We start from the raw sequence: 16,253 nt of genomic DNA on the forward strand, positions 1-16,253 counted from the left end.
ACAGCAGAAAGCTGCAAACAGTCAGGAACTCCGGACTACATATGTGTAACAAGTCAGCCATCATTGCTGCAATGCTATGAGGTTTCCAAGTGCCCGGCAGAGGTTTCCAAGAGCCCAGCAGAGGTTTCCATCCCAGCAGAGTGCACAGCCCAACAGTGGATACCCATCTGCTCTACCAAAGGCACCATTTACACAGGTCACCAAACAGGCCTTTACCTGTAAGGCCCACAGGGAACTGCTAAAGTACATCACCACTAAGTGCCTCACTGCGACAAGTTCAAGACTGTACAGGCCCGAGCCTGATTCACCAGTACTTGTTTGCTACACCGCACCTGGAGGTATATTCGGTGCACCTAGGCCAGAGGTACCTAACTTTAGGGGTAAACTGCGCAGTTCAGGGGAAGTAGTACGCCCTATTGGGGACTCACTGTTGCACAGTTTTAATCAATGTAATCAATGTGCCTACTGTTAATGTTAAACGAGACCTGACGTGGCAGCATATTGTGCGAATTGTGGCCCAATACTCACGGTGGGCCCCATCGCGCACAGTATTCTTAAATTACTGTATTTCTTTGTATCATTCATTATGTATTCCTGCTCCTGTGGTTTTAATTGATTGAATTGCTTATCAATTGCTAAATTACTTCTGCTGTATAGTGTACTGTGCGGGTTGCGGCCCGTGGTGACAGGGTCACATCGTGCACGGTATTCTTGTGATGGATCAGTACCATTATTGTTGCCATTTATGGCAATTGTTCTTGCATAATTACTTACATCGGTGACCCGTGATCCAGTGCTGTTTAATAAAACATTTGCTCACCATCCTCACATGTGGTGAGCGCGTTATTGTGTGTGTTGGGGTGTTGCTCTTTGGGGTTCCTTGTCCCTTTGCCCGCAGAATTCATGCGAATGAAGTTGGAGAACCACTGACTAACAGAGACAGGCGGGAGACAAGAGTGCAAGGTACCGGTTACACACCATCTCAGTCTGACAACATCACAGTCACATATGGAGGAGCTTTGGGTTGGTACATAATGTCGGCATCTCTAGGCTTCCAAGTTTGGAAGACTGCTGTTAAAGGAAGATGAGGATCACAGGGAGAAAAGGTATGGTTGGAAATTGAGACAGACACAGCAGCTGAAATATGCCGTACTGTATAATGCAAATGACAAGTGCAATATATAAGTGGCCATAAAATTCAAAATTGCAGCTTTCTGGATATGATAGCTAAAAGATGCTTTCTGGATATAAATTATAATGAAATGGATGTAATACCGTATATAGCAAGATGGACGTAACATAGAGGGGAATTCAAATAGTGGCTAACGTATCCTCCCAGATAACGTTCCAATAATCTTTTTTTTTTTTTCACGTGAAAATGTATCAGACTCAATTAAATTCCCCCTATAGTTAAATGGATAAGGCATATAGCAAGATGGATATACTGCAGCATATTAAAGTGGTTGGTTATAAAATATACTGTAACAGATGTATATGACATACTGTAGCCTGATGGATATAACATAGCAAGATGAAAATAACATAGGGAAATGGATATAACATGTCATGGATAGATATAGTGAAATGGATATGATTAATACAAAATGGATATTATATAAAATTAATGTGACACCTGCTGGTATGGATATATCATAGAGCAACATGGATATGAGATATGGTGAAATAAATGTGATACCAGTATACTGAAATTAATATAATACAGTACATAGCCAAATTAATATGACATATGGTGAAATGGATAGGATACATGGTACATTACACATGAAATATGGTGAAATGAATATAACACATGTTGAAATTAACATGGTAAATAGTAAAACTGATATAACATACATTAAAATGAAAATGGAGTCCTTTGAAACAAATACACCAACTTTTCTGTGATTTTTATACACTAGTATGCACCGAAAAGCAGTTGACATAGTGGACCAATCACAGCTCTCATATTAACTATACTGCTGCTCTGGAAGACTTTTGAAAAGAACTGTAATTTTCCAAACCTAACCATCAATATATATTGGGCCTGAATATGAGTGGGAATAAAGAACAAGTAACTGTGGGGGTTATGAAGAGCTGCTCGCTGTGGTGCGAATTTGCGAGGCTATTGATTATCTATCAACTGATCGTACAGATCGTAGTGTGCATGGGCGCAGCCAAACAACAAGAAAAATAAGGGATTACTTTTTTTGCAATCCCGTCACAACTTGACAGGATGCCGCTATTTGTGGGCCATTTTCTGGGAGTGTCCGGAAAAATAAAGGTGTGCCTAATGGTGTGTACACACCAGGGGCGGATTGGGAATTAACCCCTTGAGTGGTGGGTTTTGCTGGGGCAGGACAAACCTACCAGGGCAGGTTTATCCTGCCCCAGCAAAACCCACCACAGAAGGCTAGAAGCAGCCAGCCCCCCCCTCGCCTCTGCACCGGCGTTAGTACGCCAGAGCTTCCCTGCTGTCTCTCTCCCCAGCCCTATGCCGCCTGTCACATTTAGCAGTGACGTCGGCGGCAGGCTGGGGGATGTTCGCGGCTCGGGAGGAGTCGGGTGCCTGAGCGCTTCCGAGTCCCCCCGAGCCGCTCCGATACCCGAGCCTGCCGCCGACGTCACTGTAAAGTGACAGACAGGTGGGCGGGCGGGTCGGGGAAGCTCCGATCGCCAGAGCAGAGGTACAAGGGGGGGAACAGTGGGGGACACTGGGGGGCTGGAGCTGGTCGGGGGTGCAGCGTAGAGGTGCTGCGCCAGTGGTGCACACCTGGACACCACTGGCGCGCACCTATTGTATAATAGTGGTATGCCCGGAGATTTTCCGGGACAGCCCGCTGCGGAAAATCTCCGGGCATACCACTCAAGTGGTTAAAACCAGCCCGGGAAATATCTTGAGGCAGCGTGCCGGAGGGGCGTGGCCTAGCAGTATGGGGGTGTGGCCTATTCCAATGAGGCCATGCCCCATTTGTGACGCTGTGGGGGCATGGCTAGTGGCTCTCTGAGCTGCTGGCTATGTTCCCAGCCCCTCAGGCTGCAGATTAGGTTCATGGGAGGGGGGACGCAGGGTGGTGTAGAATGCTGGGCGGGGAGATGCAGGGTGGCTGAGGACAAAGGGAGGGAGGACGTACGCAGGATGGCATAGGACGCAGATTGTGAGGGGGACATGGTGGCACAGGATGCAGGGTATCAGGGGGAACGCAGAGTGACAGAGGATGCAGGGAGGTAATTTACAAAGTGATGGAGGATACAGGGAGGGGAGATGCAGAGTGGCATTGGTTGCATGGTGGCAGAGGATACAGGGAGGGGGGCGCAGGGTGGCGTATGATGTAGGGTGACAGAGGGGAGATGCAGAGTGGTATATATATATATATATATATATATATAAAAATATATATATATATATATATATATATATATATTGTATTTTCCAACATGATATTTATACTGAAGTGTGCAGGCTACTGCAGTGGCCAGGCTTTCACAAACTGACTCATGTCCCACCCAGGCCAGGCTGCCGCTGCAGCGTCTACCACCCAGCTTCTCCTTCAGGTACTATCACTCACCATCAGCCCGGCAGCTGCTCCCGTCCCTTCGGTAACAGTCTCCCTCCTGGCTCTTCCTCACTGAGACTGCTGGCTTTCTCACTCAGGCCGTCGGCAGATGTCAGGCGACTTCCGCAGAGAGGTGAGCAAACAGGTGACAGGGAGGAGCGTGTGACGCGGCCATTGCGCACAATGGGGGGAGGGGGGCACCCGGTGCCCGAGTCCCAGCCGGGTTCCCCCCTCCCTGTATCCTCCACCATGCAACCAACGCATTTATTGAAAAAAAAAAAAACAAGTTTTTTTGAATAATTCGAATAATGGATATACGGATATGGGATACTGTGTATATGTATGTATATATATATATATATATATATATATATATATATATATATATATATAGTTTTCTGGTGTTGCTCGGCACTCCGGACGATAAAGCCAGCTACCGTGGTGCCCTCAATCAGATAATATAGTCCAAAGTTCTAGCGTGTCTCCCAGGGGTCCCGGATAGAACAGAGAGCGGCACTCAGAGTGCCGCTCTCTGTTCTATCCGGGACCCCTGGGAGACACGCTAGAACTTTGGACTATATATATATATATATATATATATATATTGTGTGTGTATATATATATATATATATATATATATATATATATATATGTGTGTGTGTGTGTGTGTGTGTATGGTATACGGTCATATGGTCGAACACTGGAAGATCGAACTTACTTTGATCGACTCCACTGGACAGACACTCCATTGGTCGACGATTACTTTACATCGAAAGATATTAGGTCGAATTGAACATAACATCGATATTAACATGATCGCCAAACTAACAAGGCCGACCTTACCTTACATCGACCAAGCTTACATCGACTTCGTCTAGGTCGACTAACGGACGCTCGAAATGCATTACTTCGAACAAACTTACATCGAATACATCTAGGTCGAAACACTGAACATCGAACACACAGTACATAGAAAGTCCTTATATCGATAAGTACTTGGTCGATACAACGAAGTTCGAACCGCAAAACGTCGAACATACAAACATCGATAAATATTAGGTCGAAACTCAGTTCATCGAAAAATAAAGTATCGACAGTTATTTGATCGACAACAACTAGGTCGAATAACATAAGATCGACCCGCATTACATCGAACGCTATTTCATCGACGAGTGAAAGGTCGGCCGTTTATAAGTCGAACTTATTTAGGTCGCCGAACACAAGGTCGACCGTTAATAGCTTAACATCTTACTGTACTGTAGTTGCACCCATTCATGATGGTAATGAGACCCTGCTCAATACCCTACATCACCACTCTGTCAACGCTGCACCACTCCTAAATCCACCCATATCTGTCTAAATCTACACGCCGCTATACTCCCGTTGTAAAGCACTATTCTAACTTGGCACTACAAGTGCTACAATGACTTCTCACTGCTCAGCGCTGCATACCCAAATTACACCCTCACCCAGTAAGGGCTCCACCCCTGGGATCCCTCCTTCTCCCTTGCTGCATCCATAAAATACGGCACCCCCATTGCCGGCTAAATGCAGACTTTCCAAGCCTCCCCATTCAGTCACACAGCCTCCCGCCTACATTCGGTCGCCTACCTCCACTCTAGCGCATTGCCGGCGCCTATCATGACTGCCGCGCCCAGTAGGCAGCTGCCTAGGGTGCCGCGATCTCGTGGGGCGCTAAAGTCGGACTTTCCAAAATACTAGCATGTCCGTGAGCATCCCTCTTGTACTTAATGCAGATGGCTGCTGTGCAACATGTGAGACCTCCCCCACACTTTCCCTAGAGGCATACTTCCCTACTTTGGTGCCTAACATGACTCACACCGGCCCTGCTGGCACCACAAGTGCCACAACGACCTGGCACTGCTCAGCGCCGCACACCCCCATCCATGAAGGGCTCCACCCCCGGGATCCCTCCATCTCCCTCGCTGCACCCATAAAATACGGCACCCCCATTGCCGCCTAAATGTAGACTTTCCAAGCCTCCCCATACAGTCACACAGCCTCCCGCCTACATTCAGTCGCCTACCTCCACTCTAGCGCATTGCCGGCGCCTATCATCACTGTGGCACCACAAGTGTCAGAATGACCTGCCACTCTTCAGCGCCGCACACGCCCATTAAACCCTCACCCAGGAAGGCCTCCACCCCTGTTATCCCTCCATCTCCCTCGTTGCACCCCTAAAATACGGCACCCCCATTGCCGGCTAAATGCAGACTCCCCAAACCTCCCCATTCAGTCACACTGCCTCCCGCCTACAATCAGTCGCCTACCTCCACTCTAGCGCATTGCCGGCGCCTATCATGACTGCCGCGCCCAGTAGGCAGCTGCCTAGGGTGCCGCGATCTCGTGGGGCGCTAAAGTCGGACTTTCCAAAATACTAGCATGTCCGTGAGCATCCCTCTTGTACTTAATGCAGATGGCTGCTGTGCAACATGTGAGACCTCCCCCACACTTTCCCTAGAGGCATACTTCCCTACTTTGGTGCCTAACATGACTCACACCGGCCCTGCTGGCACCACAAGTGCCACAACGACCTGGCACTGCTCAGCGCCGCACACCCCCATCCATGAAGGGCTCCACCCCCGGGATCCCTCCATCTCCCTCGCTGCACCCATAAAATACGGCACCCCCATTGCCGCCTAAATGCAGACTTTCCAAGCCTCCCCATACAGTCACACAGCCTCCCGCCTACATTCAGTCGCCTACCTCCACTCTAGCGCATTGCCGGCGCCTATCATCACTGTGGCACCACAAGTGTCAGAATGACCTGCCACTCCTCAGCGCCGCACACGCCCATTAAACCCTCACCCAGGAAGGCCTCCACCCCTGTTATCCCTCCATCTCCCTCGTTGCACCCCTAAAATACGGCACCCCCATTGCCGGCTAAATGCAGACTCCCCAAACCTCCCCATTCAGTCACACTGCCTCCCGCCTACAATCAGTCGCCTACCTCCACTCTAGCGCATTGCCGGCGCCTATCATGACTGCCGCGCCCAGTAGGCAGCTGCCTAGGGTGCCGCGATCTCGTGGGGCGCTAAAGTCGGACTTTCCAAAATACTAGCATGTCCGTGAGCATCCCTCTTGTACTTAATGCAGATGGCTGCTGTGCAACATGTGAGACCTCCCCCACACTTTCCCTAGAGGCATACTTCCCTACTTTGGTGCCTAACATGACTCACACCGGCCCTGCTGGCACCACAAGTGCCACAACGACCTGGCACTGCTCAGCGCCGCACACCCCCATCCATGAAGGGCTCCACCCCCGGGATCCCTCCATCTCCCTCGCTGCACCCATAAAATACGGCACCCCCATTGCCGCCTAAATGCAGACTTTCCAAGCCTCCCCATACAGTCACACAGCCTCCCGCCTACATTCAGTCGCCTACCTCCACTCTAGCGCATTGCCGGCGCCTATCATCACTGTGGCACCACAAGTGTCAGAATGACCTGCCACTCTTCAGCGCCGCACACGCCCATTAAACCCTCACCCAGGAAGGCCTCCACCCCTGTTATCCCTCCATCTCCCTCGTTGCACCCCTAAAATACGGCACCCCCATTGCCGGCTAAATGCAGACTTCCCAAGCCTCCCCATACAGTCACACAGCCCCCCGCCTACATTTATATGCCCGCTACCCCTATTTTGATCCAAATGTGTTTGCCTACATGTGTTAGGGAATACAGTGGGACAGGGACTGATGTGATGTCATGTTTGTGCACATGGGGAAGGGAATATAGAGTGTAAGCACTACTGGGGCAGGGACTGATTTGTATGTTCATATATTTTCTGTAAAGCGCTGCGGAATATGTGCGCGCTTTAATAAAGAAATTTAAAAATAAATAAAAATGTTTTGTGCCAGCCTACACCAATTTATCTATAAAATCATGTCTCCTAAAAGCATGGGTCATTCTCCTGGCGCCTAAATCGGTTCTATATCTTGACACTGGGGTCAGATGTCTTTTGATTTTGCTAATATAATTATTTTAATCTGTGTATTCACGGTGACTTTAAACAAAGCATGTGTCATAACCCTGGTGCCTTAGTCTTTTTGATATCTTCAAAGAAATATTTTATATCTTGGTCAGATATCTTTTGAGTTTGGTAATATCATTATTGTAATCAAAGTGTAATCACAGGTAGCTTAAACAAAGCATGTGTCATACTCCTGGCGCCTCAGTCTTTTGCATATCTACTGGGCTCACATAATTTTCTCATCTGCTAATTGAATTTTTATAATCGAATTGTATTCATGTTTACTGTACCTACAATACACCTTGATTTCTTTGTTTCGGAGAATCATTTAGACGCCGCAAATCTTGCCCTGTACACCCCATTTTATATATATAGACTTATCTACACCTCAGAAACTATTCTACTTTTTAATATAGTACTACAAGTAACATAATGCCCTTGCACTGCTCACCGCTATGCTAGCAGTGATACCCGCACACCCATTCATTAGTGTTAGGCTTGGGGAGTTAGCTAGGCAGATGGAAGGATCCCATGGGTGCAATCCTTCATGCTTTACGCCCATTAAACCCTCAGCCAGGAAGGGCTCCACCCCTGGGATCCCTCCATCTCCCTAGCTGCACCCCTAAAATACGGCACCCCCATTGTCGGCTAAATGCAGACTTTCCAAGCCTCCCCATAGTCACACAGCCTCCCGCCTACATTCAGTCGCCTACCTCCACTCTAGCGCATTGCCGGCGCCTATCATCACTGTGGCACCACAAGTGCCAGAATGACCTGCCACTCTTCAGCGCCGCACACGCCCATTAAACCCTCACCCAGGAAGGCCTCCACCCCTGGGATCCCTCCATCTCCCTCGCTGCACCCATAAAATACGGCACCCCCATTCCCTGCTAAATGCAGACTTCCCAAGCCTCCCCATACAGTCACACAGCCTCCCGTCTACATTTATATGCCCGCTACCCCTATTTTGATCCAAATGTGTTTGCCTACATGTGTTAGGGAATACAGTGGGACAGGGACTGATGTGATGTCATGTTTGTGCACACGGGGAAGGGAATATAGAGTGTAAGCACTACTGGGGCAGGGACTGATTTGTATGTTCATATATTTTCTGTAAAGCGCTGCGGAATATGTGCGCGCTTTAATAAAGAAATTTAAAAATAAATAAAAATGTTTTGTGCCAGCCTACACCAATTTATCTATAAAATCATGTCTCCTAAAAGCATGGGTCATTCTCCTGGCGCCTAAATCGGTTCTATATCTTGACACTGGGGTCAGATGTCTTTTGATTTTGCTAATATAATTATTTTAATCTGTGTATTCACGGTGACTTTAAACAAAGCATGTGTCATAACCCTGGTGCCTTAGTCTTTTTGATATCTTCAAAGAAATATTTTATATCTTGGTCAGATATCTTTTGAGTTTGGTAATATCATTATTGTAATCAAAGTGTAATCACAGGTAGCTTAAACAAAGCATGTGTCATACTCCTGGCGCCTCAGTCTTTTGCATATCTACTGGGCTCACATAATTTTCTCATCTGCTAATTGAATTTTTATAATCGAATTGTATTCATGTTTACTGTACCTACAATACACCTTGATTTCTTTGTTTCGGAGAATCATTTAGACGCCGCAAATCTTGCCCTGTACACCCCATTTTATATATATAGACTTATCTACACCTCAGAAACTATTCTACTTTTTAATATAGTACTACAAGTAACATAATGCCCTAGCACTGCTCACCGCTATGCTAGCAGTGATACCCGCACACCCATTCATTAGTGTTAGGCTTGGGGAGTCAGCTAGGCAGATGGAAGGATCCCATGGGTGCAATCCTTCATGCTTTACGGTGTAATTGGTGTTTGCAGTGCTCCGCAGTGCCATGTCATTCTGGCACTTGTAGTGCCACAGTCATGATAGAGCCAGGCAAAGCGCTAGAGTGGAGCTATGCGACTGAATGTAGACGGGAGGCTGTGAGACGTTGGGGAGGCTGGATTTATCCGGTAATAGGTTCCATGGCATCCGCATTCACCACAGTTCAACACTTTGAATGCTGCACCCCTAAGTGTACCCATAGCTGTGTACATGTAGACACCACAAATTTCTACCCTGACATCCCTTTTTCTGTATATATTAGATGCGCCCGATACCTACAGATGTCCAGTGTTCCCCCGACTGTCCCTTGTAATTTAGTACCACAAGTAGCATAATGAAGCGGTACCGCTCACCTCTATGCTAGCACTGATACCCGCATTATCACCCCTTCATTGGGTTAGCACCTGGCATCCTCCTTCACCCATGTTGCACCCTAAAGTTGCCCTCTAAACTAAAATCAAACATTTTCAGCATTTTCGTATTTTATTTTCAAACCAATTTACAGTACTTGTTCAAGTCGTAACGGCTAATTTTAAACCAGCCCACTTTTTAAACCCGCCCACTTTTTGAAATGAAGCCTTTTCATTGGGTTAGGTTTTTTTCTAACTTCGAAAGACTAACGCCCATTTCAAACACTATAAAAATACCTACATTCAATGTCCCGGATTCATATTTGAAATTTTGGATCAAGTATTCTGTGGTACAGCTACAGCTATTTTTTCTAAGATGGCAGATGAATCTAGACCAGCACCAGCACCAGCAGCAGCAGCAGCAGCAGCAGCAGCAATAATATCACCAGCACCAGCACCCGAGCCCGAATTTACATTTGTTCCGTCCCGGAGAGGAATGTTACTCAACGTAAACGGCTATCTACTTGCCAAGAATAAGCAGAAGGGAGACGTCGTCTATTGGCACTGCACAGAAAGAACAACAGGCCCTTGTTCAGCCTACGCCAAAACCACGATTGTGGCCGGAGTTCACCAACTTAATAGGCACGGTGAGCATACTCATGCTCCCAGACCGGAGAAGACAATTGTGGCCGTTGCTAAGGCAGCGATAAAGCAACGTGCCAGGGATACCACCGAGGAACCATCACAAATTATCCAAAATGTAACAGCGGATATGCCTTCTACAAGTGCTATGTGTTTGCCCAACCGGGAATCCCTTCGTCAATTAGTAAAAAGGGTAAGGAGGGAAGATTGCCCTGCCGAACCCACCATCCTGGAGGACATTAATGTTCCTCATAATTTGGAATACATCGAGGATACCAAATTTTTGTTAAGGGACAGTACAGTTGGTGATGAAAGGGTACTTTTATTTAGTACAGAAGAGAACTTGCGGAAGCTCCATGAAGCACAGTATTGGGTAATGGACGGAACTTTCAAGACTTGCCCGACATTATTTCGCCAGATCTATTCCATACATGCAATGGTTGGCACACATGAAACATCACAGCGCTTTTTACCGCTTGTTTATGGACTGTTAAGCAGCAAGAATGAGGAATGCTATTTACGATTTTTTGAAGAACTTCAAGAGATTGCAACTGATTTGGGAATGCCATTTTCCCCAACGTATATAATAACGGATTTCGAACTTTCAGCAATCAGAGCTTCAAAGAATGTTTTTCCAAGCAGCACACACAAGTGTTGCCTCTTTCATCTTTCCCAAAACATTTGGAGAAAGATTCAAGCACATGGACTTGCAGGTGATTATGCAAAGGATTATGCACTTGCATTGAAATTAAAGAGCATACAAGCACTTGCTTTTCTACCGGAAGATGACATTCCAGCTGCTTTTGAAGTTTTGAAAGGGGAAATGCCTGCAATTGCTTCCCCCGTGTTAACTTATTTTGAGGAGACATATGTATTGGGACGTCCAAGAGATCGCACACGAAGCCTTACCCGGTCACCACCTCTTTTTCCACCAAAAATATGGTCCATCTATGACTCAATGTTAGCTGGAATACCCCGAACCCAAAATAGGTTGGAGGGTTGGCATCGCAGATGGAACATAATTCTTAGCGAAAAAAAGTTTGGTGTATACAAGCTCATCACGTTTTTACATAAAGAACAGAAAGTCACAGCGAGTTTTATCCAGAAGGTAGTTCTGAATGTTGCAAGAACACCCCCAAGGAGAGACTTGAAAGAACGTGAGGAGGCAATTCAGCGTTGTGTTTCACAGTATGGACATGTCCCTGTACTGGAATATCTTGGTGCCATTGGACATCACTTAGCATTCCCTTAAAGACATTGTTTTTCAAATTTTTTCTACAAGTTTATATGTTTGGATAATTATTTTTCAAGTTAATCTTCATCAAGTTCAAGTTCTAATTTTAAAGTTCTGAAGTTAAAAAGGAAGCCAAGCCATTACAGTGAATTCAAATTTATGGTAAGTAAACGTTCTAATTCATATACTTATACATTACATTTCTCACCTTTAACAATAGTAAAATATGAATGTTTTAAACCCCCCCCCCCCCACTAAGAAAATAATCTGCATTAACTTTTACTATTGTAAAATCCCCAAGTATTCTACTATGATGGTATTGATCCAAACTTAAATATTTGATTTGCAATTGGTCAGTATGATGTATTTAAATAACCTTTTAAGGTGGTATCTATTTACCCTTAAATGTATATATTTTTTAATTTGGACAACTGTATTTAAATTAGTTAGAATCTGTTTGTAGTTTTTATGTTCTTTACCAATCTAGATTTTCCAAATTCTATCATCAGTCAGTGGGTTACCGTACAACTGTTAAACCACACTTCGGTAGACAGTCAACATGGGAAAAGGTAGACATGGGCCAAGGTCGAAATTATTGTATGTCGACATGTGTTTTTTAAAGCCAAATGTCGACATGTACACAGTTGGAGTTGCACCACAGCCCCTGCAATTGCTTTCTATGATTCGGACACGGTGCATCGTTACACTCGGCACACTTTGATTCTCCCGCCACGCCATAGTGGATGGTAGGGCATAAAATACCGCCTGTAGGCACAAAAAACCTATGTCGACCTAATGACTGGCGGCCTAAAACCATGTCCACCTTTAACCCGGTCGACCTTCAGTGGTCTCCCTAATGATTGTCCACCTAAGTGTTGTCTAATAATGATATATAGATGCAGGAAACTGTCATCTATATATCATTGAGTAATGACTACACCTGTGCAGCAACCATCTGGTCTGGAAACAAAACTATTGTTAGCTTTCGATTCATATACTTGGCTAACCCTGATCTATGTAATGACAGTACACCTTAATATATAGAGAAAGTAAATCACACCGTGTACAATAATCATAATCCCAAAAATTTTTATATAGTTAATATTAACTTAATAACCCACTTTTTTACATTATATATCTCATATCAATCACTTACAATAATCAAAAATATACCCAGACACATGTAAATTGATAGAATTGCTTTTTATTATATTACATTTATATCAAATATGGGTGCAATTTTATTATATTCAAGTCATTTGAAATCAATTATGGCATCTTTGTTGTGTAACCTTTAACCATAAACCGCTAAAGACATACATATTTATAAACATTGTTTCATTCTCATTAATGTGAGACATGCAGAATAAGTACTCGCTATATAACAAAGTGTTAATAATAATAATAATAATAATAATTATGGTTCGGCATTTGCTTTCAAAACTATATTCAATCATTTTTTGGCATCATGTATTTCATATACTTCATTTCTTCTGTAATGTATGAGCTGCAAAACAAAAGAGAAAGTAAATTACTGCTTAACTTGTGCATTAATACTTGATGGTTCTTGTCCCAAATTTCTACACGCATATATAAATGGTACGTCTGAGGACCAATCTTTCAGGCAGTTTTCTTTGTGATAGTCCCTTACAGATGGGTGGTTTACTCATGTTTATTTGCAAGACTGCGAATTCGCAGCCTTGCGAGTCCACCAAACCCCGCCCGGCGAAAGCCCCCCCCCCCCTTAAACTGAGTCTTCATCCGATCAGCTGTGAATTTACATTTTGCATAGACATCAATTCGTATGGCTCGGGTAACCACCTACATCTTTCGATGGTCACCGACTATCGAATGATGTTTAGCGTGCACGCATATAGAAGTGACTTCAGTTACTTACATTTGTGTGCACACTGGCGTGGATATAGGCGGGCAGCTGACACAGTGATGTCAGCTACCCGCCCCCCACACCCGCATCACTGCCTCATTACCATGAGAACACCCATGCCCCCGCCCATCTCCTACCCCCCCCCCCAGGGTGCGTGCACGCATCATACGCCTGCACATGCGCAGATACCCACAGACGACTATCATTGATAATGCGTGTGAATGCACGCAGTACCATATTGATCTGAAGGCCCATTATCCTGTCTGGCACTAGACACACCACTGTATTTTAACACTGGTTTTAAAAATTAACATTAATTCCCTTATTCAGATCTGATTTGAGTGTTTTGGAAATGCCATCTAAATTTTAGATTAAAAATAATGCAATCAGCATTTACCCTGCACAGAAACAAAACACCAATATAAATTTATACATGTTACATATGCCCCACGGCACTGCACATGCTTTTACCCATTTTTGGAAAAATATTGTACTTTGATCAGATCTGAATAAGGCCCTAAATGTGCTCACATTGACATTGCTAAATAAATAAATATATATGTGTGTTTTTTTTAAATACAACAAAGAAAAAAAAATTATAGGAAGTAAATCAAACTTACCCAATGTGTCATCCTTTGATAGCCCTATGCCAGCCTCCTCATTGTCTTCTCTTCCCAGGCTGGACCCTTGCACGCTTCTGTGCCGACGTCTTCTCCTGTTTCCTCTGGATTTGTCGTGATGGACGTGAAGCAAAAGGAAAAAAAAACAAGTAAGTTCATATCTACTCCTGCCAGGTTCTCTTCTACCTCTGACCCTCTATACTTGCCAAGCCCCCTTTCCTACAAAAAGTGTACCCTCTTTGCTTGTGTGTTGATGCAACAAACTTACCCGATTCAGCTCCCTTGATAGCCCTACGCCAGCCTCCTCATTGTCTTCTCTTCCCAGGCTGGACCCTTGCACGCTTCTGTGCCGACGTCTTCTCCTGTTCCCTCTGGATGGTCTTGGCTTGAAGGATGCAACCCCCCCAACAAAATCTAAGTTATTTATGGGCACTATAGTATCTTGTTTAAAAATTTGTCCCTGTTACCATCTATTTTTACCTTTCCCTAACTCCCCCTTTCCTACAAAAAGTGTACCCTCTTTGCTTGTGTGTTGATGCAACAAACTTACCCGATTCAGCTCCCTTGATAGCCCTATGCCAGCCTCCTCATTTTCTTCTCTTCCCAGGCTGGACCCAGGCTGGACCCTTGCACGCTTCTGTGCCGACGTCTTCTCCTGTTCCCTCTGGATTTGTCGTGATGGACGTGAAGCAAAAGGAAAAAAAAACAAAAGTAAGTTCATATCTACTCCTGCCAGGTTCTCATCTACCTCTGACCCTCTATACTTGCCAAGCCACCTTTCCTACAAAAAGTGTACCCTCTTTGCTTGTGTGTTGATGCAACAAACTTACCCGATTCCGCTCCCTTGATAGCCCTATGCCAGCCTCCTTATTGTCTTCTCTTCCCAGGCTGGACCCTTGCACGCTTCTGTGCCAACGTCTTCTCCTGTTCCCTCTGGATTTGTCGTGATGGACGTGAAGCAAAAGGAAAAAAAAACAAAAGTAAGTTCATATCTACTCCTGCCAGGTTCTCTTCTACCTCTGACCCTCTATACTTGCCAAGCCCCCTTTCCTACAAAAAGTGTACCCTCTTTGCTTGTGTGTTGATGCAACAAACTTACCCGATTCAGCTCCCTTGATAGCCCTATGCCAGCCTCCTCATTGTCTTCTCTTCCCAGGCTGGACCCTTGCACGCTTCTGTGCCGACGTCTTCTCCTGTTCCCTCTGGATGGTCTTGGCTTGAAGGATGCAACCCCCCCAAACAAAATCTAAGTTATTTATGGGCACTATAGTATCTTGTTTAAAAATTTGTCCCTGTTACCATCTCTTTTTACCTTTCCCTAACTCCCCCTTTCCTACAAAAAGTGTACCCTCTTTGCTTGTGTGTTGATGCAACAAACTTACCCGATTCAGCTCCCTTGATAGCCCTATGCCAGCCTCCTCATTTTCTTCTCTTCCCAGGCTGGACCCAGGCTGGACCCTTGCACGCTTCTGTGCCGACGTCTTCTCCTGTTCCCTCTGGATTTGTCGTGATGGACGTGAAGCAAAAGGAAAAAAAAACAAAAGTAAGTTCATATCTACTCCTGCCAGGTTCTCTTCTACCTCTGACCCTCTATACTTGCCAAGCCCCCTTTCCTACAAAAAGTGTACCCTTTTTGCTTGTGTGTTGATGCAACAAACTTACCCGATTCAGCTCCCTTGATAGCCCTATGCCAGCCTCCTTATTGTCTTCTCTTCCCAGGCTGGACCCTTGCACGCTTCTGTGCCGACGTCTTCTCCTGTTCCCTCTGGATTTGTCGTGATGGACGTGAAGCAAAAGGAAAAAAAAACAAAAGTAAGTTCATATCTACTCCTGCCAGGTTCTCATCTACCTCTGACCCTCTATACTTGCCAAGCCCCCTTTCCTACAAAAAGTGTACCCTCTTTGCTTGTGTGTTGATGCAACAAACTTACCCGATTCAGCTCCCTTGATAGCCCTATGCCAGCCTCCTCATTGTCTTCTCTTCCCAGGCTGGACCCTTGCACGCTTCTGTGCCGACGTCTTCTCCTGTTCCCTCTGGATGGTCTTGGCTTGAAGGATGCAACCCCCCCAACAAAATCTAAGTTATTTATGGGCACT

General features: G+C 45.3%; 1 protein-coding gene and 1 long non-coding RNA gene across 3 annotated transcripts in view; one reads left to right on the forward strand and one right to left on the reverse strand.

The window, feature by feature from the left end:
- Positions 1-16,253, forward strand: part of FGF1 (fibroblast growth factor 1) — a 283,447-nt gene that overhangs the window by 197,568 nt on the left and 69,626 nt on the right. The window lies entirely within an intron of this gene.
- On the reverse strand, positions 12,836-15,493 carry LOC146072349 (uncharacterized). Of its 2 annotated transcripts, XR_014473079.1 has the most exons (5): positions 15,256-15,493; positions 14,987-15,089; positions 14,707-14,820; positions 14,157-14,260; positions 12,836-13,158 (listed from the first exon to the last, which is right to left on the reverse strand). It is a non-coding gene; the product is annotated as an uncharacterized LOC146072349 (long non-coding RNA). The 2 variants fall into 2 exon arrangements; XR_014473080.1 differs by lacking the exons at positions 14,707-14,820; positions 14,987-15,089; positions 15,256-15,493 and adding an exon at positions 14,425-14,516.

Source organism: Crinia signifera, chromosome 4, assembly GCF_055691185.1.
Source record: "Crinia signifera chromosome 4, ASM5569118v1, whole genome shotgun sequence".
In the NCBI taxonomy this organism is placed as follows: Eukaryota; Metazoa; Chordata; class Amphibia; order Anura; family Myobatrachidae; genus Crinia; species Crinia signifera.